General features: G+C 44.9%; 1 long non-coding RNA gene across 2 annotated transcripts; it reads right to left on the bottom strand.

Moving 5' to 3' along the window:
* Positions 1 to 759: 759 nt before the first annotated feature.
* Positions 760 to 4,898, bottom strand: LOC123133450 (uncharacterized). 2 transcript variants are annotated; one of them, XR_006465259.1, is made up of 5 exons: positions 4,768 to 4,898; positions 4,497 to 4,676; positions 3,758 to 3,825; positions 1,344 to 1,553; positions 760 to 1,227 (listed from the first exon to the last, which is right to left on the bottom strand). It is a non-coding gene; the product is annotated as an uncharacterized lncRNA (long non-coding RNA). The 2 variants fall into 2 exon arrangements; XR_006465260.1 differs by having other exon boundaries at positions 760 to 1,224.
* Positions 4,899 to 25,552: the final 20,654 nt, after the last annotated feature.

Genomic DNA, 25,552 nt, shown 5'->3' with positions numbered 1-25,552 from the left:
GACCAGAATGACAATGCTATGTACGCTTTGACCAGGTGGGTCCGGACTATCAGGCACTTCCTTGCGTGCAAAGATGTAGATGATGGGTCCTAGCAGTCAGGGGGCGAATCTTTTTTTTTGCCCGGACGCACTTCCTTGTGTGCGAAGATGTAGCTGGTGGATCCCAGCAGTCAGGGGGGAAACGTTTTTTCATGAAATACGGTGGCCCGTCCGGTGGGTCCCTGCTGTCAGGTGGAGGTATAATTATTATGCGCGTAATAAGGAGCCACTTCCTTGCGGCCACCATGGACCCAGTTGTCAGCCTCTCCACGTACAGTACTCTTCCAATGAAAGTCATTTATTGACCATACTAGTCGCCAACCCGTGCATTCGCACGGGCTAGCATATTGAGAATGTCAGATGGAATATCTCTTTCTTTCCGATATAGCTTCCTTTGTTTCTGCTCTAATGATGTTAGATGACTACCATTAGATTCTAGTATCGCAAGCTGGAAGCTTGGTTTACTTAGGTAGCAACCTTTTCGTGTGTATTTGTTTTATTTTCACATTTGGAATGTTTGGTCACCTGATATATTACTATATTATATTTCAATGTCATTATATAATCTAGGTAGATTAACGGGTATATGCTTAATTCCTGGTATTGTTGTAATATTTAGATCTTTTTGTTTTGATTTGTTCCACTAAGTTTGACACATGTTGACCATGGCTAGTGAGAAATAGGGGCGATCAATATTTAATTGTTTTAGACATTTAGATATAACCCAAACATCTACTACAGATTAATTGGCATTTTTGAAATAAAAAACTGATGTGCATGTACATTTAGTACAAATCTGATGTGCATGTACATTTTTTAAAAATCCTAAATGTCACTAAATATTTATCAATGCGCTACTTGTTTTTTAGTCCTTGATGCACCATGTTTTGGAATGTCTCGGGTCGCCGATTGTTTATCAACCCCATTACACAATGTCCTCAGTTTGGAATCTTTATGACTTTGAGAACCTTCCAGTCTTTGTTTTGCGGTCTGCTTCATCATTGTTCTTGATTCCATGGATTTTGATTCACTCGTTTCCTGTCATCCCTCAGTTTTTGATTCTTCATCAAGATGCATAACACGACTTGTGCTCCCTGTCTCAATTTTTTATGCTGGTTTACAATGACTTCATCAGCAATCAAAGCTTGCTTTGTAGTTTTCAAAGTAGGTGACCTTTTTCACTTACTACTGGAAAACAATAAAAAGAATGTATTAGTCACTAACTTAAATGTCTATAGCAATTATTGAGGCCTGATACTTATATTATGAAAGGACAGGAAAATACACCAAGAAGGCTTACATACTTATCCTATTCAATTCCTGAATTGGCTTGTGCTCATACTTATGTTGATCTTCGAATAATCTTAGTTCCTTTGATTTATGAATGCTCAACATCAGCATTGTTTTCTGGTATTATATCAATGCTGCCACATCTCTATCATGAATGCCCTTATTCCCAATTCTTCATCATAATAAAATGCAATATGTGTTCCCGTCCTAGTATTTTTGGTGTCCTGCACAATTATCTTATTGTCAGCAACATGCTTATATGAAAACATTTTTCTGTTAATTAACACAAAAGAATAATTATATAATGTGGCGTGTGGTAGATAGTGAACAATATAGAGCATCCTATACACAATAATCTTGGTAACTATACTTGAGGTATTGGCATCTACCAATTGTTGTGCACATATTTTCTGTATTTGTTTGTCCTCTACGGATCTCACAATCATCCATATCTATCCATAATATTGCAGATTTCTTAATCATTTTTTTACTCTACCTAAAGCATGGTGCAGATTGTTGTTGCACCCAAATCACATGTCTCTAGCTTATGTTTGTGCATACAAATAGTATGGCATATATAGGCCAGTACACGATGAATTACTATCCAAATAATAAGATATTACCAAATGCCCTGTAGGCATTTCCGCTCTGGTTCTTTCTCACGCATGTGATATAATAAGTTGTTGTATTATTTTTATACTTTTTTGTTGTATTTGCAGCGTCCTAAGTAGTACAACTCTTCTGGTGTATTAATTAACTTCATTGTTGCTTCTATATTACAAAACTTTCCCTGTCCATTATAGGTTAAATTAGCATATAAGAAAATGTAACAAAAGGAATGTAAAACAAAATGATAAGAAGTTCCCTTTTTAAGATTTATAAGTAATTTCAGTCATTTCTTCTAATGTTCTTCTTTTATAGAGCATTGTTTTGGGAGCTAAACATGTTTTTGCATGTACATAAGTATTGGTGGACGTGCTAGAAAAATATTTCTTTCTACAATTGAAAGAGAGTTATTACACATCATTTGGAACACAGCAGTCTCACGGATATTCAAATCAATCAATATAAATTCTGGTTACATCTCACGGCTAGTAGTCTACATGGATATTCAAATCAATATAAATCCTGGTTACACCTTACGGCGAGTAGTCTACATGCATTAACATTAACTTTTGTATATAATAAATAAATATACCCGTAGCAATTCTTACATCTCATTAATATAATACACACATGTTATCTTTATCAGAGTCGTTGATATTACCATAACAACAAGGCCCAAAGTACCATGATGGTTCTTTTTTTATCTATGTATATTCCAGGAGTCTTAACTACTCCCTCTGTTTCTTTTTAGTCTGCATATAAGATTTGGTCAAAGTCAAAGTTTGTGAAGTTTGACCAACTTTGTAGAAAATAATATCAACATCTGCAATACTAAAGCTATATGGTATGAAAATTAATTTAATGATGCATCTAACAATATTGATTTTATATTGTGAATCTTGAAAAAAATATCTATAAACTTAGTCAAAATTAACAAAGTTTGATTTTGACCAAATCTTATATGCAGACTAAAAAGATACGGTGGGAGTATTAACAACCATGGTACATTGACTCATTTAGTCCCTTATAATATACACACTCAATTTGGACCAAAACATCTTCAATCTACGAATCACATGAGTTGTGTGTTTGTTTGGTATTTCCGATGTAAGTTCCGATGCTAACGACATCTAGTATGTAAAGCAGTGTTAATATGAAGAGACCATATGAATTCATAATTTCAACAAATATAGCTCTACCAGATAAGTAAATCGTCTAGCAACTTTGCTCGAAAGAACTTCAATGCTACAAAATGCGCATCTTTGTTTCGCTATCACAATTTTTTTAGACATTTTATATCGTGAAATTTCATCATGTGAAAAAAAATATCAGTATCTTGTCGGCTTCAAATGGATGGAAATTTCACAAAAATGTAACCTAAAATTTGATACCATGTAAATGGAAGCTTGGTAGACCAATGACCATATCTTGCTAACCAATTTTTCATTACCTTGCCATGAAGCAAATACAATGCATTATGATAGACAAAGAAGCCTATAAATTCATAATAACTTCTATAAGTCATAATTTCCTATTTAATCAATTTCCTTGCTAATTGAATCAAGCATATCAGGTGCCATTTCTTTCAAACCAAAAATAAATAAAACATAACTTCAATACATATGAAAGGAATACAAAATTGCGGAGATTATTAGAGGCGCAAGCCGAGTACAAAACTTTTATTAACTCTTGGTTGCCATGAAGTATGTAAACAATGTGAACTGCGTACTCTACTAATGTGATTGAAAAAATCAGCATAACAAATCGCTAGAAAAAATATTTCATTGCTTTCATGGTTAATGGCATGCTAAAGACTAATTACCTTTCCAGGAATCCTTCGCATGATTATTCGCATCGAGTATATCGCAGACCATTGTTTCCAACCTAAGACTGCAAAAAAATAAAGAATGTAGAACTTGAATATAACAAATTAAAGCAATAAAAAAAGATTAATTGCTATGGACACAAAATTCTGAAGATTAGTACTTGTTTACTGTCTAGGGTATTAGAGTTAATCCCGTGTCCGCCGTGTATGCATATGCATCCTACATGGATGCGTATGCCAGGTGTGTATTAAGTCAAGCCTAGTTATATACATGTATGTAAATAACACCTCATAAGTAATCCATAGTGGGATCAATAGAAAGAAATCAAATAGGACCCACATGGTCCTGTGGCCGTCAATTCGCTGTGTGTTCCTGTGTCGTGTGCGTGCGTGTTTCTAGTAGAAATTTTCCTGTTCTTCTATACGTATTGTCGTACACGCATCAAGGCGGCGGCTCTATGTCTGTGAGCTAGCTTCGTACGTGTGACTTCGACGGAATCTATCCACATGCCTGTCCGCTAGCTTCTGAAGCTAGCTTTGCACGTACGTGCGCTACTCTCTTGTCAATTGATTTTATTTAGGAAAGAAGCTACCAAATTAAGGATTTAATTCGAAAAAAAGAGAGTAACACTATGATCAAGTCAGTTCTTCGTGCAATAAGTAAGCAACATGTTTCATCTAACCAGCGGAACAAATAATTGCTAAAAAATATTGGATGGGAGGACGATTTGCTAACCTGCGCAATGACAGCAACCGACCAGAGACAAACTTGGTGCAGATTGGGAGAATCTTGAGCAGCGATGATGGGCATAGTTCGTGTGCTCCAACCTGATCTCAATAAAGCATGCAAAATTTATACGTGAGAAGATTCAGGATCCAATTCGTGGAGACGGCAAAAATTGATTCCGCTCTAAACCTGCAAGAAAAAAATCCAAAATAAATAGTGTGAAAAAATATGGATCCAATACATTAGGAAAAACTCCTTGAGGATATGGAATCCATCCTACGATTTTGTTCTCCTCGCAGGGCAAGGGAGATAATGGAGAGGAAGAGATTGTGGATGGATTTGTCTTCCATCTAGGGGGAGAGAGATAATGAAGAAGAATAGATCATGGAGAGAGAAGGGGGGGGGGGGGGGGGGGGGGGGGGCGGGGAGGCGAGGCGTCGGTGGAGGGGGATCGAGAGAGAATAGGCGAGAGGCGGCGGAGGGAGAGCATCGCTCGATGATGACGCAAGGAGTTTTTTTTTTCCATAGTTGAATCCTTTTTTTACAAAAGTGCGTGGACAGTTTTTTTTCATCTAGATTGAATCTCATTCCATGATTATTGTGAACTCTTTATTTCTTTCAGATAGATGTGAGAGATTAAGTGCGTTGGATTTTGGGAGAGAGGATAGAGATACGTGAGTTTATTTTAGTTCTATGAATCAATCTACACCGTAATAATTTGGGTCCACCAGATTAACGGCTCGTAAAATCTAATTAACGTGAGAATTTTTAGGAAGTACCTAATTAGTGTAGGTAGGTATAGATAGATATGGATAGATAGATAGATAGATAAATTGACCACGCCGCACCGAGAACACCAGGGCGGTGGACGACGGCGAGGCCTAGGAATGGGACGACGCGGAGTCGGGGAAGATGCGGCAGTGGAAGCCCGCGCAGAGAGGAGTACGAGGGTTCACTGGTTCGGCTGCGGTGTGAGGCTGCCGTCACCGCAAGGCCTGACCAATGGTGGGAATAGTAGGGGGCGGTGAGGCCTCCGTGGCAGCACAGCCGGCCACGGGAGGCAGGATCATCCACCATGACCGGCGCTGCTTTGGGCGGCTGGAGCAAGAAGACCAGAGGTTGAAGAAGCACTACGACCATTGGATGAACATCGTACATTCACTAGTGCTAGAATCGCTCATATTGACTAAGTTGACAAAGCCCTCCGTCCCCGTCAACTTAGTAGGCCCACAGGTCAGCCTCCCACCAAGGTGGGTCCTAGCTAGCAGGGGAGTATTCATTTTTTTGTGCGTAATAAGGAGGCACTTCCGGTGGGTCCTAGCTGACAGCGGGGGGAACGTTTTTTTCGTGAAATACGGTGGCGCGTTCGATGGGTCCTTGCTGTCAAGTGTAGGAATCATTATTTTGCACGTAATAAGGAGGCACTTCCTTGCGGCTGCCATGGACCCAGCAGTCAGCCTCTCCACGTACAGTACTCTTCCGATGGAAGTCGGTTGTTGACCACATTGACCGCGCCACACCGAGAGCACCACGGCGGTGGACGACGACGAGGCCTAGGAAGGGGACGACATGGAGCCGGGGAAGACGCGGCAGTGGAACCCCATGTGGAGAGGAGTACGAGGGTTCACTTGTTCAGCTGCGGTGTGAGGTTGCCGTCGCCGCAGAATAACAGGGGGTGTGGGTGAGTAGAGGGATGCCCTGACCAATGGTGGGAGTAGTAGGGGGCGGTGAGGCTTGCGCGACAGCATAGCCGGCCGTGGAACAAGGGAGCAGGCGGTCCCGCCGGGGCCGGATTTGGCGCTGGAGCAAGAAGATCAGAGATTGAAGAAAACACGATGGCCGTTGGATTGACATCAAATGGTTACGTCTGCTAGAATTGTTTATTAACGTATATAATAACTAATTTTTTTTGCATATGCGTCAACTTAATAGGCCCACAAGTCAGACCATTTCATCTTTTTTAAATAATTTATATATAGCTCATTGCAACTTCTTATGCTATTTATTGCAGTCTACTTTTTTGGTTGGCCAAGGCCAATTTCGCATATTTCTGTGGGTTCCAAACTATTTTTAATACCGAAATGTCGAGCCAGATTTAAAGTACTTTGAAGATATATTTAAATTAGGTTAATAACCAGTGAAATAGGAATCTAAAAATCTGAAAAAATTCAGAATTATAAAATAATTGCCAATTTGTCATATGTTTTTATATTTACAACCCATTTTGTATTACTTTCAAGATTTGCAGGCGTCTTGAAAGAGTTGCAGCCCATCAGGGCATAGAAAAATAAGTAGGCCTGGATTGGGTATTCTTCAGAAAAAATAAACTGGGCTCATTTTCACAAAGAAAAATAGCTAGGCTGGTCACATGGTGAACATAAATATAAGCCTGGGCGAGATGGGCCACAGCCCAGTTCAAACCCTGCTCCATCTCAACAATAACAAAAAAATACTGCTCGAGGAGCTACGTCCCAGGTGTCAGCCGATCTTGTGTTTTTCTATTGTCTATTGACTATATACACTCACAATGTCGTGGGTCCTAGATGTCAGGAAAACACTAGGAGGAAGCATTTTATTTTTCCATACGCTGGCATGGTGGGCCCCTACTGTCATCCTCTCCACATACTTCTGCCGATTCCTGTTATTTGTTGACCATGTTAACAATGCGAGAGGGCGGCGCCACGGCGAGCACACCAAAGCGCGTGGAGGACGATGGCAAGGCCTCGGACGTCGGCGTTAAAAATTTAGGAGACGGTGGGGCGGCGATGTGTGCGCTGAGGCGCAGCCAGCCGTGGGAGGCGGAAGCTGGCGGCTCCGCCGGCGCTTGTTTGGTTTTGGCGGCTAGAGGTAGACATGACTGAAGAAAGACGATAGACTACAAAAGTAGCAGGAGTACTTAACAACCTTAACTGAAACCAGCTAGGGCACTTAATAACCATAGTTGAAAGCAGTATGAGTACTTATACAGGTTCAACCGTACAAAGCACACCTCGAACAGTGCTACTTTGCCTACAGTTAACCAAGGGTGAGGCCTCCAAGCCCCAGGACAAGGCCAAGGCGCCACCCACGCATCCACAACCTTCTGAAAGCGGCTTCATCACGCAATGAGGTCAATAGACAGGATATTTGCTTTGGAACCATTGAAAAGGAGGAACATAATCTTCTATCCTATTCTCCAAGATGGACGGGCCTTCATTATTTGAGACCACCCATGAATAAGTATCTTTTCACCTCCAAGGGGAATGGAGTAGGTCAACATAAACATCATGTTGTGACCAGGCGCAAGTGTGACCCGACCATGGTCAGGAATCTGTATAGGAACAATAGAACTGGGCAGTTTCTGTTTCAAGAAGATCACAGCTGTAGAGCTGTGTATAAGCAATAGTTTATGAACAACATATATAACAAAAAACAACTCGTAGCATAAGTTTATAGACACAGTTGGACCTATTCAACGAGTGCAGCAGTGGCACACATATCCCACGTGGCCTTCCACCATTGAAATGCCCCACAAGGACCTCAAGACGATCAATAAAGTGTAGGAACTTGTGGATGTCATCCCAGTCAACTTCAGTTCCATCAGTAACAGCCGAGTTTTTACAGAATAACAAACGAGCAGCCTGCTTAACTCTGAAAAAACCTACACGTGCTACCAATTATAAGAAAATATTAGTTAGAAGAGCATCTTCATGAGAGATTCGTTGCTACTTCTAAAGTTAAATTGTGATTAGTTAGACAGAATAGGTGGATTAAGAAGTAATCAAGGTAACAAGCAAGAACCAGATACAAAACTAACATGGACGAGCAATTGGAACGACATCGGGGTGGAAGATGAGACCAGGTTCTGCTATTTCCATCAACATTCCTGTGCCAACTTTCAATATGTAACACTTGAGAAAGTTTATCCATGTTCGGCCATAAAAAAAGCAGCGATCGTCTTGGTTCATGAACCCAACTCGAAACTTATATCCATGGCTTGTCTTCACTGTGACCATTAAACTGGTGTATTCTAATATGACAAGGCCGAGCATCTTGAGTACATGTGTTCTGGCAGAGCAAATAATGCACCGCAGAAAAAATAATATGAGAACACAATGTATTCCCTATCCAAATCTAGAAATAACTTCCTCCTTCATGTCAGTGTTGACCGTCGTACTAGTAGTACCTTTTAGCCAAATATAGCAATCCAAATTTCCAAATTAGTCGACAACATGTTAAAAAAAACCACCCTCCCGGATAGAAAAGAGGATTCTAGGAACATACTGTGTGTGTTTTAAAATCTTGTGTTAGGATGAGAAGGAACAAGTGTGGCGTCTAGCTGAGGGCGCAGAAACCTATAGGGTCCTCGCACTTTGGGCCCCGCAAATGAAACACACTAGATTCAGTATGAAGAAAAATGGATCAATGGCGGCGGCTGCCATCCTAGGATTACCCGCGACCAAGGGACTTGGATTTATCGGGTATGGATGAAGAATTCGTAGCTGGTTCTCCATGAGAAATACCTATGCAATCGCCGAGAGGGGGTTTTCTATGAACAAGTAGATGAGGGATAAGGGGATTCAGGCCTAGTGAAATGTTGCCACTTCTTCCGTCCAGCTTACTGCTAAAGCTGGAAACGGGGGGGGGGGGGGTTGTGATTTGACGACTCATTGGGCATTACTGTAGCGCTATGACCGGGGTGTGTCTACCGTGCAGTTGTGCACTCTAATTTGTGCATATGGCATGTGGACCCCGTTGCCGGATGCCCCACATATCAGCGGAAGGAAGTAGAAAGACAAGAGTAACTAGTTACACATAAATATATTTTTGACAAAGAGATACTCCCTACGTAAATAAATATACAAATCTTTTATATCACAACTTTATACATAAGAAAAATCAAGGGGAATATATATAACATATATAATTATAAAAAACATTGGTCGACCATCCTACAATAGAGATACTCCCTATGTAAAGAGTTGTTTTTAACACATTATAGACGAGTTGGTAATGATGGTGTGCCTGCCATCCTCCAATATAGGTCGTCTGATTTATATGTGACGGATAGGAAGGAAACAACAGCAATTTTGCAAAAAGGTACCCACACACCTCTCCACGTTTGCAAATAAGGCCTTCCCTCGTTTATCCTTTTCTGTCACAAGATAAAATACTCATACAAATGCATTTTGATGTTACGTGCAAGGCATGGGCATGATGGGGGTTCAACTTTTTTTTAGGGGTCATATGGGGGTTTAGCACAGAATATAATACTCAGACAGGCTCACGGTTCTGGACTTTCGGCCGCAGGCCCACCGTGCATGTTTGGCGGCCCGTGTGTTCTACCTCAGTGCTTTTCATATTGCAAGCGATTGGTACGGCGCTGGTTTTAGATGTTGTCGCAAGGTGAATACACAAAATTGAATAAAGCACACCAACTGTTGGAATGAAATCGAACAACAGTTCTCAACTAGCAATGAGAGTTGCAGTTCTATCAACGATATACCATGTGATAAATAACACTGTCGTACTACTTATACACACAGGACACTTGTTTCATCATGCCAGATTATTACATCAAAATCTCTCAGAGGATAGATCAGTTCGGTAGTTGTGTGCTTCTACTGAAGAATTTCAAAGTTGATTTGGACCAGCTCTCCTTGCCGAGAAAGTTGGATTTTGACATCATCCTCTACCGCAAGATATGATTTTTATTTGAACCTTGACCATCCTTTAGCATCAATCATCATGCGACTATCCTTTGGACTTACGATATAGTGAGTAGGTTCATTCACACCAAGGTTGCACATGGTAAGAGAAACTTGGCCGCGGTCACCCGGATTGTTGAACGACTCCCTCATTTCTCTAGGAATTCTCTGTTTGCAAAAAAAAGACATACCCAAACAGTTAGATCAACACAGTGAATCATGTGAAACAACATGGAAAGAAAAAAGAACGAAGCACTTGGGCGGCCAATGCTTACTAAGAAGGTGGACATGCCGGTTTTCGTAAGGACTTTGGTATATGAAGTGCGAACTGCAGCCCAGTCGGTTGCCGGTTCAATTGCTCGTTCGGTTGCCGCTGCACGGGCCGGAGTAGATGCAAGTGCAAGTGTTGGTGCATGTGCCGAAGCCGCTGCTGCTGTCAGAGATGGTGCTCCTTGTAGAGATGGTGCCGGTGTCGGAGCAGGTGCCGGTATGGATGCCCGATTGTCCGGTAGACCAGCCTGATCCGCTGACGCGGTCGGTGCCCAATCCTCAGCTGGATCAGACTGAGCTGCTGCCGCTGTCAGTGCTAGAGCAACTGCCGGTGCTTCATTTCTTTTAAACGCAAGAAGGACTAATTGTGGCATTTTTGTTAAACCAAACTGCAGTTCATCATAGGTATTCAGCTTGTACTCAGACAACAGACTGATCCAATTTTTTCCAGTAATATAAGTGATGGACAATGCCTTCGTTACTGACACGACATAAGAAGTGAAACCTGCAAAAATAGCCATCGTAGAGCAAACCAAACGGTTTATTCTGTGATGAATGTCACATGGAAAAACCAGCATCGTAAAATTGCAGGAAAAGAAAGAAGACATGACATTAAATCAATAAGATTTAGACAGTAAATCAATAAGATTTACTTGATGTGACATGAGTGAATCCTTACCAGGAAATCACTATGTTGAATTACTAAACAGAAGATTGATTGTCCAACTACGAGTGGCATGCAGGGCCCCCGCCTACTCCCACAAGCAGGACAGTCCAAATGTCATGACAAATCATATAGACCGAACATCCATGGGACTGTAAATCCTGGTGGGTGCGATAAACCCTGCAATGCATATAGATATTGGAGTGTAACTGTCGGTGTCAAAACCGGCGGATCTCGGGTAGGGGGTCCCGAACTGTGCGTCTAGGAGGATGGTAACAGGAGACAGGGGACATGATGTTTTTACCCAGGTTCGGGCCCTCTCGATGGAGGTAAAACCCTACTCCTTCTTGATTAATGTTGATGATATGGGTAGTACAAGAGTAGATCTACCACGAGATCAGAGAGGCTAAACCCTAGAAGTTAGCCCATGGTATGATTGTTGTTCGTCCTACGGACTAAAACCCTCCGATTTATGTAGACACCGGAGAGGGCTAGGGTTACATAGAGTCGGTTACAATGGGAGGAGATCTACGTATCCGTATCGCCAAGCTTTCCTTCCACGCCAAGGAAAGTCCCATCCGGACACGGGACGCAGTCTTCAATCTTGTATCTTCATAGTCCAGGAGTCCGGCCAAAGGTTATAGTCCGGTAATCCGGACACCCCCTAATCTGGGACTCCCTCAGTAGCCCCTGAACCAGGCTTCAATGACGACGGGTCCGGCGCGTAGATTGTCTTCGGCATTGCAAGGCGGGTTCCTCCTTCGAATACTTTATAGAAGATTGTGAACACAAGGATAGTGTCCGGCTCTGCAAAATAAGTTCCACATACAACCGTAGAGAGAATAATATTTGTACAAATCTAATCTCCTGACGTATTCCGCAGTCTGACATCATGCCACGGCCAAGCCTTTATTCGAATAGTTTTACTGTCCCACCTCAGCGCGTTTAGCGAGGTGGTTTCCTTGGCACGTCTTGTCGAAGCAGAGATCGTGTCCCCTTATTCCGCGATTCTCATCAATACGGGCGTGGGTAACCCAACCATGCCATTAATCACGGCGCTTGGGAGATAAGCGAGTTTTACCAGGCTGGTGGGGGTACATAGTTTCGTCCGCCCATATAAGGGGATAAGGATCCACCCTTTCCATCTACGCCTTCTTCCTCCTTCGCTTATCCATTTCCGTGCACTCGAGCTCCAGCTCCCAAGTCCGCACTTCCCACCTCAACCTTCTCCAACCATGTCCGGAGCGGGAGGCAGGTGGATGGCCTCCTCCGTCATGGAGGGGCACATCAAAAAGTTGAGGAAGGCCGGATACTTGTCCAACGACATTGCGCACTGGCTCCAAGATGAGGGGCAGCTCATCCCCACCCCCAGGCCCCATGAGAGGGTGGTGTTCCTCCCCCATTTCCTCGGCGGACTGGGCTTCCCACTCCACCCATTTGTCTGGGGGTTCATGTTCTACTACGGCCTGGATTTCCACGATTTGGCCCCGAACTTCATCCTCAACATCTCGGCGTTTAAGGTCGTGTGTGAGGTCTTCCTCCGCATCAAGCCCCACTTCGGCTTATGGCTGAAGACCTTCAATGTCAAGCCGAAGGTAGTGGGCGGCTGGCAAGCGGAGTGCGGCGGCGCCATGGTGGGTGTTGGGGATATAACTATTTGTGTAAGCCGCCCAGGAGGGGCCGGGTTATGCAAAGAGGAATCACCAGAAAGAAGCCCAAGTTCAAGCATGAAGATGGCGGTTCAGTAAAGGTCTTAGGGCCCACCGGCGACTTAAGGCCCGTTGTAGCAAACCATTACAATGGCATGACTTGTATCGTAAGGTAGATTTAATTAGTCATCGAGCCGGACACTGTTTATAAGCCGGCCGGGACTCTGTAAGCCAGAGGGCGTCAACCCGTGTATATAAGGGGACGACCTGCTAGTGGCTTAGGGCAAGCAACAACTGATCAATAGCCGGGCATAGCGTATCTCGCTCCCTGGTCATCAAAACATCAATACCAACCCAACTAGACGTAGGCCTTACCTTCATCGTAAGGGGCCGAACTAGTATAAATCTCTCGTGTCCCTTGTCCCGATTAACCCCTTCAAGCTTCCTAGTTGCGATGGCTCCACCACGAAGTCCTTTCACGAGGACATCTGCCGTGACAATTCCACGACAGTTGGCGCCCACTGTGGGGCCACCGCATGGTGGATTTGAGTTCTTGAAGGCAACTTCGAAGGGCTCAAGGGATACGCAGTGGGCCGGATGACCAAGAGTCGTTGCGACAAGATCTACATCAACGACGAAGGTTGGGGCCCTGACGTAGGCTCAATTGAGTACGGGTATCGGGTCCCCTTCGGAGGGATCCACGTCTTCATCGGTCGGATTGGTGAGCCGGGACCTGAGCCGGACAACTGCACCGACCTCGTCGAGACAGCTCAGCATGCAAAACCCGCCCGAGCTCAACCCGGCATGAAGCGTGTTTTTGTGGGCTGCGTCCATGGAGAAGTGCTTTCTAAAGGACCTGAAGATGGTGGTGAGATGGTCGTCCTCTCTGACGGTGATTCGTCCGCCGGTTCAACAGATTCGCTGTATCAAGTGCAAGATGGCGTGCTCAGGGGCTGTTCCGATGGCTTCAGTATTCCAGACCCCTGTGAGTCACCGTATTGGGCAGGAGTCTTCATGGCTGGGACTAAACACGGCCAAAACTCTACAGTCGCTGCTGCAATTACGTCCGGGATAGGAGCGGCTGGGGGAGAAGGCCCTGTGCGCCCCGCCGGCTCAAGTGCTGATAGATCTCAAGACCTATTAACCGCCACGGCTATCCCCGCAAATAAAGATGAGCATGACGCAGAGGTGGCACGGCTGCGCGAGGAAATAGCTTGGGCCAAGGAGACCTTAGCAGCTGAGGATACCAGATTAGCCACAGAACGGGCGGCTTTGGATGCACGGGCGCAGCAGCTCCAGTCAGAGGCTTTCTAGCATACGATGAGCCTGAACACGTCCAATGAGGTAATGAGGAGAAGGCACCAGAAAACTCAGTCCCGTTTGCCTCCAACTTATGACCCTCGGGTTCTGTTTGCTACACCCGGAGCCGGCCCAAGTAACCCGCTAGATGCAAACTAGTTTATGATAGCCGGAACTAGAGAACCGACCCAGCCTCGGGAGATGGTACCTCCTCATGGGAACATGGCACCGCCTCATTATGTGCTGATACCACCAGGTCACTTTTCCAACCCCATGGAGAACCTAATCGCAGCATCAGCGCGTCTGGCGGCTCTACCAGTAGACGGTGATGATCCAACAGCGGTGGAGACCCGGAGAATCAGGGAACTTATCCAGACGGCCCTGGCTCCACATGAGACCTATTCTTATAGCCGGGATAGGATTCATTCAACTCCTCCACCATGGTTAGCACCGCCTCGCCAAAACCGGAGTTTGAGTTACAGCAGGCACATGGAGTCAGAAGCTTTGTCAAGCAACCCCAGCACCGGAACCAGCCCGGTGGCTATAACCCGGTACAAGATCGGGTACGTCAGGAGAACGAGCGGGCGGCTCAGATAGCGGCACAACTGACGGCTCATCAAGATTTCCCAGAGTATCCGATGGCTTCCGTTGAGACGGGAGTGGCCACTAGAACCGGTGGTGTTCCTTGTTTGGTGTCGGCTCTGCGTAATGTATGCCTTCCCAAGGACTTCAAGGGACCTCGTAAGGTGCCGAATTGTACGGCTGACTTACAGCCTGGAGCGTGGATCGAGAGCTATGAGATGGCCATGGAACTGTTAGAGGTCAGCGATGCAGCAATGGCTAAGTACTTCACTATGATGTTAGATGGAACGGCCCGATCCTCGTTAAAGGGTTTTCCCCCCAATTCCATTAATTCGTGGGCAGAGCTAAAAGCCCGTTCCATCTAGAACTTCAAGGACACTTGCAAGCAATCCATGTCGATTGTGTATTTAACAAATTGCAAGCAGGAGGAGGGTGAGTCCAGGACTCATTGGGTGCACCGGGTTAAGGAGATAATACATTCATCTGACAAGATGGATGCTGGTTCTGTAGTCCTCATGTTGGAGAAGAATTGTCGCTTTGAGCCACTAAGGCAGAAGCTGGGGCGCCTTAAGCGTGATTGCAACGATATGGGTATGCTGTTGGCCGCTTTAGTCAAATACGCCGACTTTGATAGTACCAAGGACCCCGCGTCTCACGAGGAAAGGACAGGGGAGGGAAAGAAGAACGGTAAAGGAAAAGGACAGCAGCATAACCCGATGACGCAAGGGCGCAACAAGCGCAAGGACGAGGGTAACCCCGAGTTTGTAGCCAATGCCAATGCACATGATAGCAATAAGAGACGTAAGGGCAAGCCGCCCCGATATGGCAGGTCAGGCCCATCTCTTGAGCAGCTACTCAATGTGCCATGCCCGAAACACAACACTCGGGAACGACCCGCCACCCACTTATGGAAGGATTGTGCGATCATGAAGGCTTTTAAGAACTCTAACACGTTTGGTGGCAATCATGGGTCGGATGGCGGCTCAGGAGCTGGCGGTTTTCTTGGCCCGGGTGGTGGTTCAAGTTCCGGCTTTCAAGGACATCAGGGCGGTCATAATCAACAGCAGTCTGGTCAAGGGGAACAACAGCAGCAACAATCGGGTTATCAAAGCCATCCGAAGCAGCTGAATAGTGGGCAGTATCATGTGTTCACCACAAGCTTGTGCAAACATGACCAAAGGATTCATAAGAGGGCTGTAAATTCTATTGAGACGGCAGTTCCCCGTTATTTGAGATGGTCAGAACAGCCCAATGTGTGGAGCAGGGAAGATCACCCCATCCGGGTTGACAATCCGGGTCAGTTAGCCTTGGTGGTAGCACCTCAGGTTGGTGGCTATAAATTTACTAAGGTACTCATGGATGGGGGTAGCAGCATCAATATCCTCTATTATGAGACCTTTCAACGCATGGGGTTAACTGATAAGAATTTGAAGACTTCCAACACTGTTTTCCATGGAGTGGTCCCTGGCAAGTCGGCATACCCAGTTGGCAAGATTGAACTGGAAGTGGCTTTTGGAGATGAGTATGACTCTAGAGCTGAAAAACTAACCTTTGAGGTGGTCAAAATCAGGAGTCCATATCATGCTCTATTTGGACGGCCGGCTTATGCCAAGTTCATGGCACGGCCATGTTATATTTACTTACAACTTAAGATGCTGGGTCACAAAGGTACCATCACCGTGCATGGAAGCCGGAAGGTAGCTCTAGAATGTGAGGAAGGCGACGCGGCTTATGCTGAGTCTATTTGTGCAGCGGAGGAACTGAAGTTTTATCAAAGCAACGTTGACCCTGCAGATATGATTTCTCTGAAAAAGCGAACCACCAAGCATGACCCGGCGATGAAGTTTAAATCGGCTACTGAAACCAAGCTTGTGGATTTCAACCCGGGTGATTCGTCTAAACAGTTCAACATAAGTGCCAATTTGGATCCGAAATAGGAAAGCGCGCTCATCGAGTACATCCGTGAGAACCGGGACATCTTTGCATGGAAACCCTCTGACATGCCAGTTGTACCGACAGAACTCGCTGAGCACACCCTTAATATTGATCCAAAGTATAAACTAGTCAGGCAGTTTCTTCGACGATTCAATGAAGAGAGGCGGGAAGCTATTGGAGAGGAAGTCGCCCGTCTTTTGGACGCCGGGTTTATTGTTGAAGTGTTTCACCCGGAGTGGTTGGCTAACCCGGTGCTCATGCTCAAGAAGAATGGCACCTGGCGGATGTGTGTGGATTACACGGATTTAAATAAAGCTTGTCCGGCTGATCCCTTTGCTCTCCCCCGTATTGATCAGATCATTGATGCTACGGCGGGTTGTGAGCGTTTAAGCTTTTTGGATGCTTACTCTGGTTATCATCATATCAAGATGGCAGTTAAGGACCAGGAAAAGACAGCTTTCATTACTCCGTTTGGAGCCTTCTGTTATGTATCTATGCCGTTTGGGCTCAAGAGTGCTCAAGTGACTTATCAGCGATGTGTGCAGAACTGTCTCCACGATCAAATTGGGCGCAATGTTCATGCTTATGTGGATGATATCGTGGTGAAGTCCAGGGAGAAAGAAACCTTGATATCTGACCTGAAGGAGACCTTTGATAATCTCCAGGTTTATAAAATGATGCTTAACCTGGAAAAGTGTGTATTTGGTGTACCTGCAGGCAAGCTCTTGGGTTTCTTGGTTTCCAATAGAGACATTGAAGCCAATCCGGAGAAGATCAAGGCAATTACCTCTTTGGCTAAACCGGTGTGCATCAATGATGTTCAGCGATTGGCGGGTCGTGTTGCTGCTTTAAGTCGGTTCATAAGCCGGTTACGGGAGAAGGCCTTACCGCTGTATCAGATGATGAAGAAAACAGACACCTTTGTCTGGAGTGATGCTGCTAACACTGCCTTTGAAGATTTAAAGAGACAGTTGTGTGAGCCACCGGTTCTTGCCATCGTGGTGGAGCGTAAGGAGGCAGGCAAGGAGCACCCGGTTCAACGGCCGATTTACTACGTCAGCGAGGTGCTCATTGAGTCTAAACAAAGATATCCACATTGGCAGAAACTTGTTTATGGTGTGTTCATGGCAAACCGGAAGCTGAAGCAGTACTTCCAAAGTCATCCTATAACGGTGGTGAGTTTAGCCCCCTTGGGAGACATCATTCAGAACAGGGAGGCCACAGGACGAATTTCCAAGTGGGCTATTGAGCTTGGCCCTATGGTTTGAAGTATATGCCCCGTACTACTATCAAATCTCAAGCCTTGGTGGACTTTATCAATGATTGGACAGAGTTGCAGGCACCTGAGGAGAAGCCGGATAATACGTATTGGACTATTCACTTTGATGGGTCTAGGCAGTTAGAAGGCTCAGGGGCTGGAGTTGTTTTAACTTCCCCTCGAGGTGACAAATTTCGTTATGTGCTCCGGCTCATGTTTCCCTGTACTGACAATGCACTTGAATACGAGGCCTTGCTCCATGGTCTCCGGATGGCCAAGGAGATGAATTTGAGCCAAGTAAAGTGCTTGGGCGACTCAGATCTCGTGGCTCAACAGGTCTTAGGAAAGTGGGAATCTAAGGATCCCCTTATGGTGGCTTACCGTCACGAAGTAGATTCTGTAGGTGGGCACTTCAAAGGGTATCAAGTGGAGCACATTGATAGATGGAAGAATGAGGCGGCTGATGCGTTAAGCCGACTGGGATCTCAGTGTAAGTCGGTGCCGCCTAACACCTTTCTTGACGTTTTGCATAATCCTTCTATCAAGGTACCTACAGAGGAAGAGCTAGCAGTGCTAGACCTGGAGGCATAGTTGGTGGCTGTGCTTCACGTCATCCCAGATTGGACATTGCCATACTTGGCTTATATGACCCCGGGAGAGCTACATGAGAATGAGACCTTGGCGAGACAAATTGTCAGGCGGTAGAAATCCATGACTATTGTTAATGGCGCGTTACATCACCTCAGTGTCACAGGGGCATTCCAGCGTTGTGTGTCGCCTACGGAGGGTCAAGAGATACTTCGTGAGATCCATGAAGGAGATTGTGGTCATCATGCCGGCTCAAAATCTCTTGTGGCCAAGGCTTTCCGTCATGGTTTTTATTGGCTGATGGCTCATGCTGATGCAGAGGATCTTGTTAGCAAATGCGACGGATGTCAAAAATTCTCACGACGAGCTCATGTGCCGGCTCAAGAATTGAGGATGATTCCAATTACTTGGCCGTTCGCAGTCTGGGGGCTTGACATGGTGGGACCTTTCAAGCGGTCTAAGGATAAAAAGACACACCTCCTGGTGGCAGTGGATAAATTTACAAAGTGGGTTGAGGCAGAGCCGGTCAGTGAGTGTGATGCAGCCACAACAGTTCAGTTCATCAAAAAGGTGATCTTTTGTTTTGGTTTTCCACATAGCATCATAACTGATAATGGCACTAATCTCTCCAAGGGTGCCATGGAAGAGTTCTGTCAACGGGAGCATATCCGGCTTGATGTTTCGGCTGTTGCTCATCCTCAATCCAATTGTCAAGAAGAAAGAGCAAATCAGGAGATCTACAAGGGTATCAAACCAAGGCTCTTGGTCCCCTTATAGCGGACTCCGGGTTGTTGGGTGGAAGAGTTACCCTCTGTGTTCTGGAGCATCAACACTACGCCTAACAGATCCACAATTTATACACCTTTTTTCATGGTTTGTGGAGCAGAGGCAGTTCTGCCAAGTGATATCCGACACAATTCGCCCCGTGTGGCGGCTTATGTTGAGGCTAATAATGAGAAAGCTCGTCAGGAGGCACTGGACTTGTTGGATGAGGAGCGAGACTTGGAAATAGCCCGCTCAGCGATTTACCAGCAAGACCTTCGTCGTTATCACAGCCGCCGGGTCAAAAGCAGAACCTTTCAGGAAGGCGATTTAGTGCTCCGGCTCATCCAGGATCAGTCTGATATGCACAAGCTATCCCCTCCTTGGGAAGGACCCTTTGTGGTCAGCAAGAATCTGAACAATGGGTCGTATTACCTCATTGATATTCGAGAGCACAAAGACTCACGTAAGTCAGAAGAGGAGACTCGCCGATCGTGGAACATAGCCCATCTTCGGCCTTACTATACTTAAGCCACCAGCTCTCAAGATGTATATATTTTGACGATGTATATATTATAAAGTAATAAAGCAGGACCTCTGTCCTTTTTTCTGTACTCTCAAAATTCTATATGTCTTTTTTGTCAGATGGTGGAAACAACCAACAGGGAGCGGATCATATCTTAATCCGGATTTTCCTTTGGTCTGGCTTATGGTCATATTTGAACCTAGCTATGATCACTTTGGGGCTTCCTGTTCAAACATAGGTCGTATTCGAACCAAAGAGAACATAGCTATCAATACCAACTTGATCGGCATACTACCAAACCCACTTGGGGGCTTCTTGATCATATTTGAATCAAAGCTTAACCCCTTTGGGTCTGACGTGGATCGTATTTCAATTAGCGTCATTAAACAACTCTTATGGTCACTTGGGGGCTTCCTGTCCAAACATAGGTCGTATTCGAACCAAAGAGAACATAGCTGTCGATACCCACTTGATCGGCATCGCCAGAGCCACTGGGGGCTTTATGATCGTATTCGAATCTTAGCTTAACCACTTTGGGACGGTTTACTGATCGTATTCGAATCAGAAGCCTGTGAATGTTGTTTATTATCCATTGTAAGTATAAATACTTTGACTATCTTGAGACCTTTCCTAAAGGTGTCATGAGATGGTTTTTGATTCTTCCGGTTTAATATTTACCACCCCAAGTTGTTAAGTGCTGGGTGAACATCATATGAGCAGGAAAGATTATCAAAGGATCACAGGTATGCTATTATGTTTATGTTTAGCAAGTAGAGTCATAAACCAGCCTGTATATGATGTTTTTTGGTTTCCGTTCCGGGTTATCAATACTTTCTGTGACCCCCGACGCGATAAAATGCCAAGGGAATTTTTCTTGTTTTATGTGCAGAATAAGGCAAGAAAATTTAAAATGCCAAGGAAACAAAAGCGATAAATGTATAGCAATAGCGGCTTAGGAAAGTGTTAAGCGCTAGGAACATGCGCGAAGGCATGACAAACATTGGCAAGTTTTTTCTACCCTATTACAAGACTCCCCAAGGCTGAATAAATGAAGCATTGTTTTTTGCAAAACACCTGGCAATTCACTCCTTCGGCGGGCTTGAAGACTCCGGGTTATCCTTTTCCGCTTCTCCGTCGGTTGTTTTGTCCTGGAAAGTTGACGAGGCCCAGTCAATGCCGCTCAAAGCTTCAAACTTAGCTTCATCATCTATTAAACCGGTTGGGTCCACTTCAGGGGCAAAAGTATGCTTACGAATTGGAGGGATCAGGCTGATTTGATCATATGGAGTGTTTGGGATTCTCCGGTTCTCACTGTCATAACCTGACGAATACTTGGTAAGGTTAGTGTCATTTCCAATAAGGGTCACCACAGGACGTATGGCTTTGACACAGGCGGTGAAATCATGGTCGTCAAATACAGTACCATCCTCCTTCAGACTTGGGTATCCAAGGGCAAGGTCGGCTGGGTCTAGTTCTGGGAGCCATGCTTTAGCCCGGCTCAATGCGACTACGGCCCCAGCTCTTGAAGACACCCGCCTTAAATCTTGGATCCGCTGAGGTAGTACAGCGAGGCACTTCAACACGTCTTGCAGAAGGTGGTTAGTGGTATTTGGTAAGGCTACAACGGCCAAGGCACGTTGTGACACGGTATAGAGCTGCTCCGTTAGAGTGTAAACCGCCTTAAGCTTCATCAGCATGTTCTGCTTGAGGTCGGTGCTCCTGGGGCCTGTGTTCACAAACATAAAGTGAGCCGGAAATAACAATTACAATAATCATCAAGGGGAAAAGATTACCATGTTTAAGGTTATCTACAATAACTTACCAAAGATGGCTGAGACCATTTGAGATATCTGGCGTTTTAGGTCGGACAGCTCGGTTGTTGCTTCTGCAAGCGATGTTTCTGCCGTCTCGGCCCGGGTCACTAGTGAAGCCTTCTCATCAGCCCATATTTTCTTCTCTGACTCAAAATTCTTCTTCAATTTTTCTTGTTCAGAGATACTGAATTCAAATTTGGAGTTGGCCTTTTGAGTTTCAAGTTCTTGAGTTTCCAGCCGGCTCTTGAGGATAGCAAGCTCCGACTCAAATTGACTTATGGTGGCCTGCATTTATACCAGGTTATGGTAAGGATCATGGTAAGGTAACATTAAAGTCCCAAGTACTTTGCAAGCAAAGCTTGTTGACACTTGGGGGCTAATGTATGTTAAAGAATTTTTTAAACCTATAAATCTGGGTCATGCATATTAAGTCCCAAGCATTTTACAAGTAAAGATACTTGGCACTTGGGGGCTAATGTGTATTGCAAATTCAAAACTATTATGTTATAGCCGGGTTAATATATCTTCTTTAAACCGGACAAATTAACAATAAACAACTTTCTAAGTCTACAACATATTTATTCATAAGCAATAGACTTGGGGGCTAGTACAATAAGTAAGATTCATGAAAATAGCATAAGTTATACCTCAGATTTGTGCTGTATTTGTTTTACCATGTCAATTTCCAGGTCACGGCTATTATGCACTTGATTCAGATAGCCCGAGACTATATCACCAAGCTTAAGTGAGTATAATCAGTAATGTCCTGCTTGGCTTTTCGGTGTTCGGCAAGTTCTTCCTTGGTAGTGCATTTGGCAAGGACAGTAGGCCGCCCTGGTTCAACAAACTCAGACCTCAAAATCTCAACTTCCGGGTCATTTGTCTTGACCGGGCTAGGAGTTTTCGGGTTATCAGAACTATTGAGAATATCTTCGGCGGGCGGATCAGAGGTTGGCACTGGAATATCAGAAGCCGGTTCACGCGGCGGCTAATGGGTGGAACTGTCAGGAGCAGCTGTACCAAGCTCCGGCTCAGCCACGTCCGGTTCTTGGGACGGCTTATTCTTATTTTCCCTCTTACTAGGCTTCACTTGCATACTGCCAACAAAGGTAGAAGGATGAATACAAAAGTATGAGTAAGGTAAAGCCTAAGAAAAGCAAAAGTCACATTACCCGGGGGCAGTTTTGAAGGCCAGCATGTTAGATTGCATAGACTCACCAGAAGAAGGAGAGGTATCCTGATAATTGGAGTCAAAGGAATCGAGAGGTTGGTGAATGTAACCCGCCAAAGGAAACTGACAACGTAAATCGGAGATAACCTCAGTCTGACGCTTTCTGGTTATGTCAGGTAAACCGGAGGAAAGCTCTACATCCTTGTTGTTCCGGGTCTGCCTCCGGCTTTCAAACTGCTGTTGTTTCAAAAGAAATTGAGGATCTTGGTAAGCCAAAGGATGTGAAAATCTTACTTTCCGGGTTACTCTTCGAATTTTTTGACGCAGCAGAGGCTCGGAATCGGAGGAAATTATAGTTACCTCTTCCTCGGTAGCTCGGCTGTTCCCTGTGTCTTCCTGAAAAGATAGAGTGTCAATAAAGTAATGACAAAGGAGTTAGGAGAATTAAAGGATTACCTCTTCTTCATCGGAAGTGTCGTCCAATTTGATTAAATCAGAAGCGCTTGGTTTCTTATTTCTTGAAGTTCCTGCGTTGGCACCTTTTCTTTCAGCTCTTTTGGCCGCTCTGGCTTGTTTGGCTGCTTCATGGTTATATTTTTCCTTCCAAAAGTTATCATCGGCCTGTGAAAAATGATAAGTGGTTATGAGTAAAGGCAAGATATAATATAGTAAAAAATATTCGTCAGAGATTGGTGACTCACAGCAGGGGCCGGGTTCTTCTTGCAGAAGGGAAGTAAACCAAAGGCATTACTTATCACCGTGCCTTCTTTTAACAACGATTGGGTCGTGGCCTCAACCACATCTTCCGGTAAGTCGTCGGTGGTATGACGCATTGGGTCATCCTTCTCACCGGAGTAAGTGCACATTAAACCGGGTCGGCGGCTTAACGGAAGTATTCGCCAGGTAACCCAGACTCGGACTAAGTCGATGCCGTCCAAGCCATTTCCCAGAAGAGCTTTGTTTCTTCCAATGGTGGGAGCAAGTGGCAGACGTTCAACAACAGTTAATTTATCCGGCAGTGGGTCGTTGGACTCAAGGCGCAACGCGCGGAAGCCGGGCAAAGGGTTCTCCTCTGGTGGAGAAGTGTCCTGGCAGTAGAACCACGTTTGGTTCCAATCCTTTGGATGACTCGGCAGTTCAGCATAAGGGAAAAGACAGTCTCTTCGCCGCTGAATTGAGATGCCACCGAGTTCAAGACTGGGCCCGTTGGAACGTTCATACTGCCAGTTTAAGTAGAACAGTTCTCTGAATAATAGTATATTGGGTTCTTCTCCAAGATACACCTTGCAGAAGACTTGGAAGTTGCAGATATTTGACACAAAATTGGGCCCGATGTCTTGGGGTCTGATATCAAAGAAATGCAAAACATCCCTGAAGAATTTTGAACCGGGTGGAGCAAAGCCCCGGGTCATGTGATTGGCGAACACGATTACCTCCCCTTTTTGGGGTAGAGGCTTCTCCTCTAACGGGTTAGGAGCCCGGTAAGACATGATTTATTTCTTGGGCAGATGGCCGGATTTCACGAAGTCAGCCAAGATACTCTCTATGGCAGTGGACTTAACCCAGTTGCAGGTCACAGGAGCTTTAGGAGCTTTGGGTGCCATTACGTAAATTGAAGGCTATGACAAAATAAGAGGTTCCGGTTTAAATTTAACCCGGAAGGAAGCATGTTAATATTAAACAAGATAGCGACTTAAGAAGGGGCCTAATGACATGTGGATAACTATATCTGGTTGCCTAAAGCCGTTGTGAGAATCAGTAATAGTTAAAAGACATGTAAAAGTAGCAAGGAGCTGACAAGGCTATCAATTAATGTTGTTTATCTTAAGCTGGAAGGAAGAGTTGCCAAAGTTAAAAGGGCTTAACAGAAACAGGTCTTGCAGTTGACAGATATTAGTTTGGATCAAACGGGTGTACAGAAAGAAAAATTTTGTGACCTAAAACTAATGCAGATGAGTTCATCGGTGTGAATCAAGGCTGCTGTACATGAAAGGAATCTGTCTACAGTTGGAAACAGGTGCGAAACAACCATCGCAAATGTTTAGGTGTTATCTGATAATCAGAAAAGGGTATCGGAGGTGAAACCTATCAAGGATTTGCAATGGGCGGCGACGAACACCGGTGAACTCGAGAAACTGTAATGCAGATCTGAGATAGGAAGGAAAGGAACTTACGGATGCAGACTGGCTGCGGAGGTTCGTCGTCGTGTTTTTTCTGGTCCAACCAGGTTGATGCAGCGGCCTGAGTTGGTGAAGATGAGGAGATCTGCGATGGCGGCGGCGGCAGAGCTCGGGCGACAGAGAAGCAGCGAGAGGAAGAAGATGACTGGAAGGAGGACAATGGGAAGACCTAGGTAACGCTTATTTATAAGGAAGGGATAACTGAGACGGCGCGAAAAACAAGGAGATAAGAGTTATTATCCAGCGGCCCCGACGCCTTGGTTTTCGGAACAGTCAGCGAAGACAAAGATCCGTTGGAGGATACAGTGGAATAAAAAAATAATTTAAGTAAAGATGATGTCATGGCGGGTTAACACGGATCCAAAAGATGACGTCATGGAGGGTTAAAGAAAGCCTTTTCTCAGTAAGAAGACTGAAGATTTATTTCTTCAAGTATTTTAAGATTGACGTGAACAGGTTCAAGTCAATCTGGGGCCTAATGTTCGGGATATAACTATTTGTGTAAGCCGCCCAGGAGGGGCCGGGTTATGCAAAGAGGAATCACCAGAAAGAAGCCCAAGGTCAAGAATGAAGATGGCGGTTCAATAAAGGGCTTAGGGCCCACAGGCGACTTAAGGCCCGTTGTAGCAAACCGCCACAATGGCATGACTTGTATCGTAAGGTAGATTTAATTAGTCACC

This window comes from Triticum aestivum, chromosome 6B (genome assembly GCF_018294505.1).
Source record: "Triticum aestivum cultivar Chinese Spring chromosome 6B, IWGSC CS RefSeq v2.1, whole genome shotgun sequence".
Lineage (NCBI taxonomy): Eukaryota > Viridiplantae > Streptophyta > Magnoliopsida > Poales > Poaceae > Triticum > Triticum aestivum.
The sequence above is the reverse complement of the archived record's forward strand: the minus strand, read 5'-3'. Positions and strand labels throughout refer to the sequence as shown.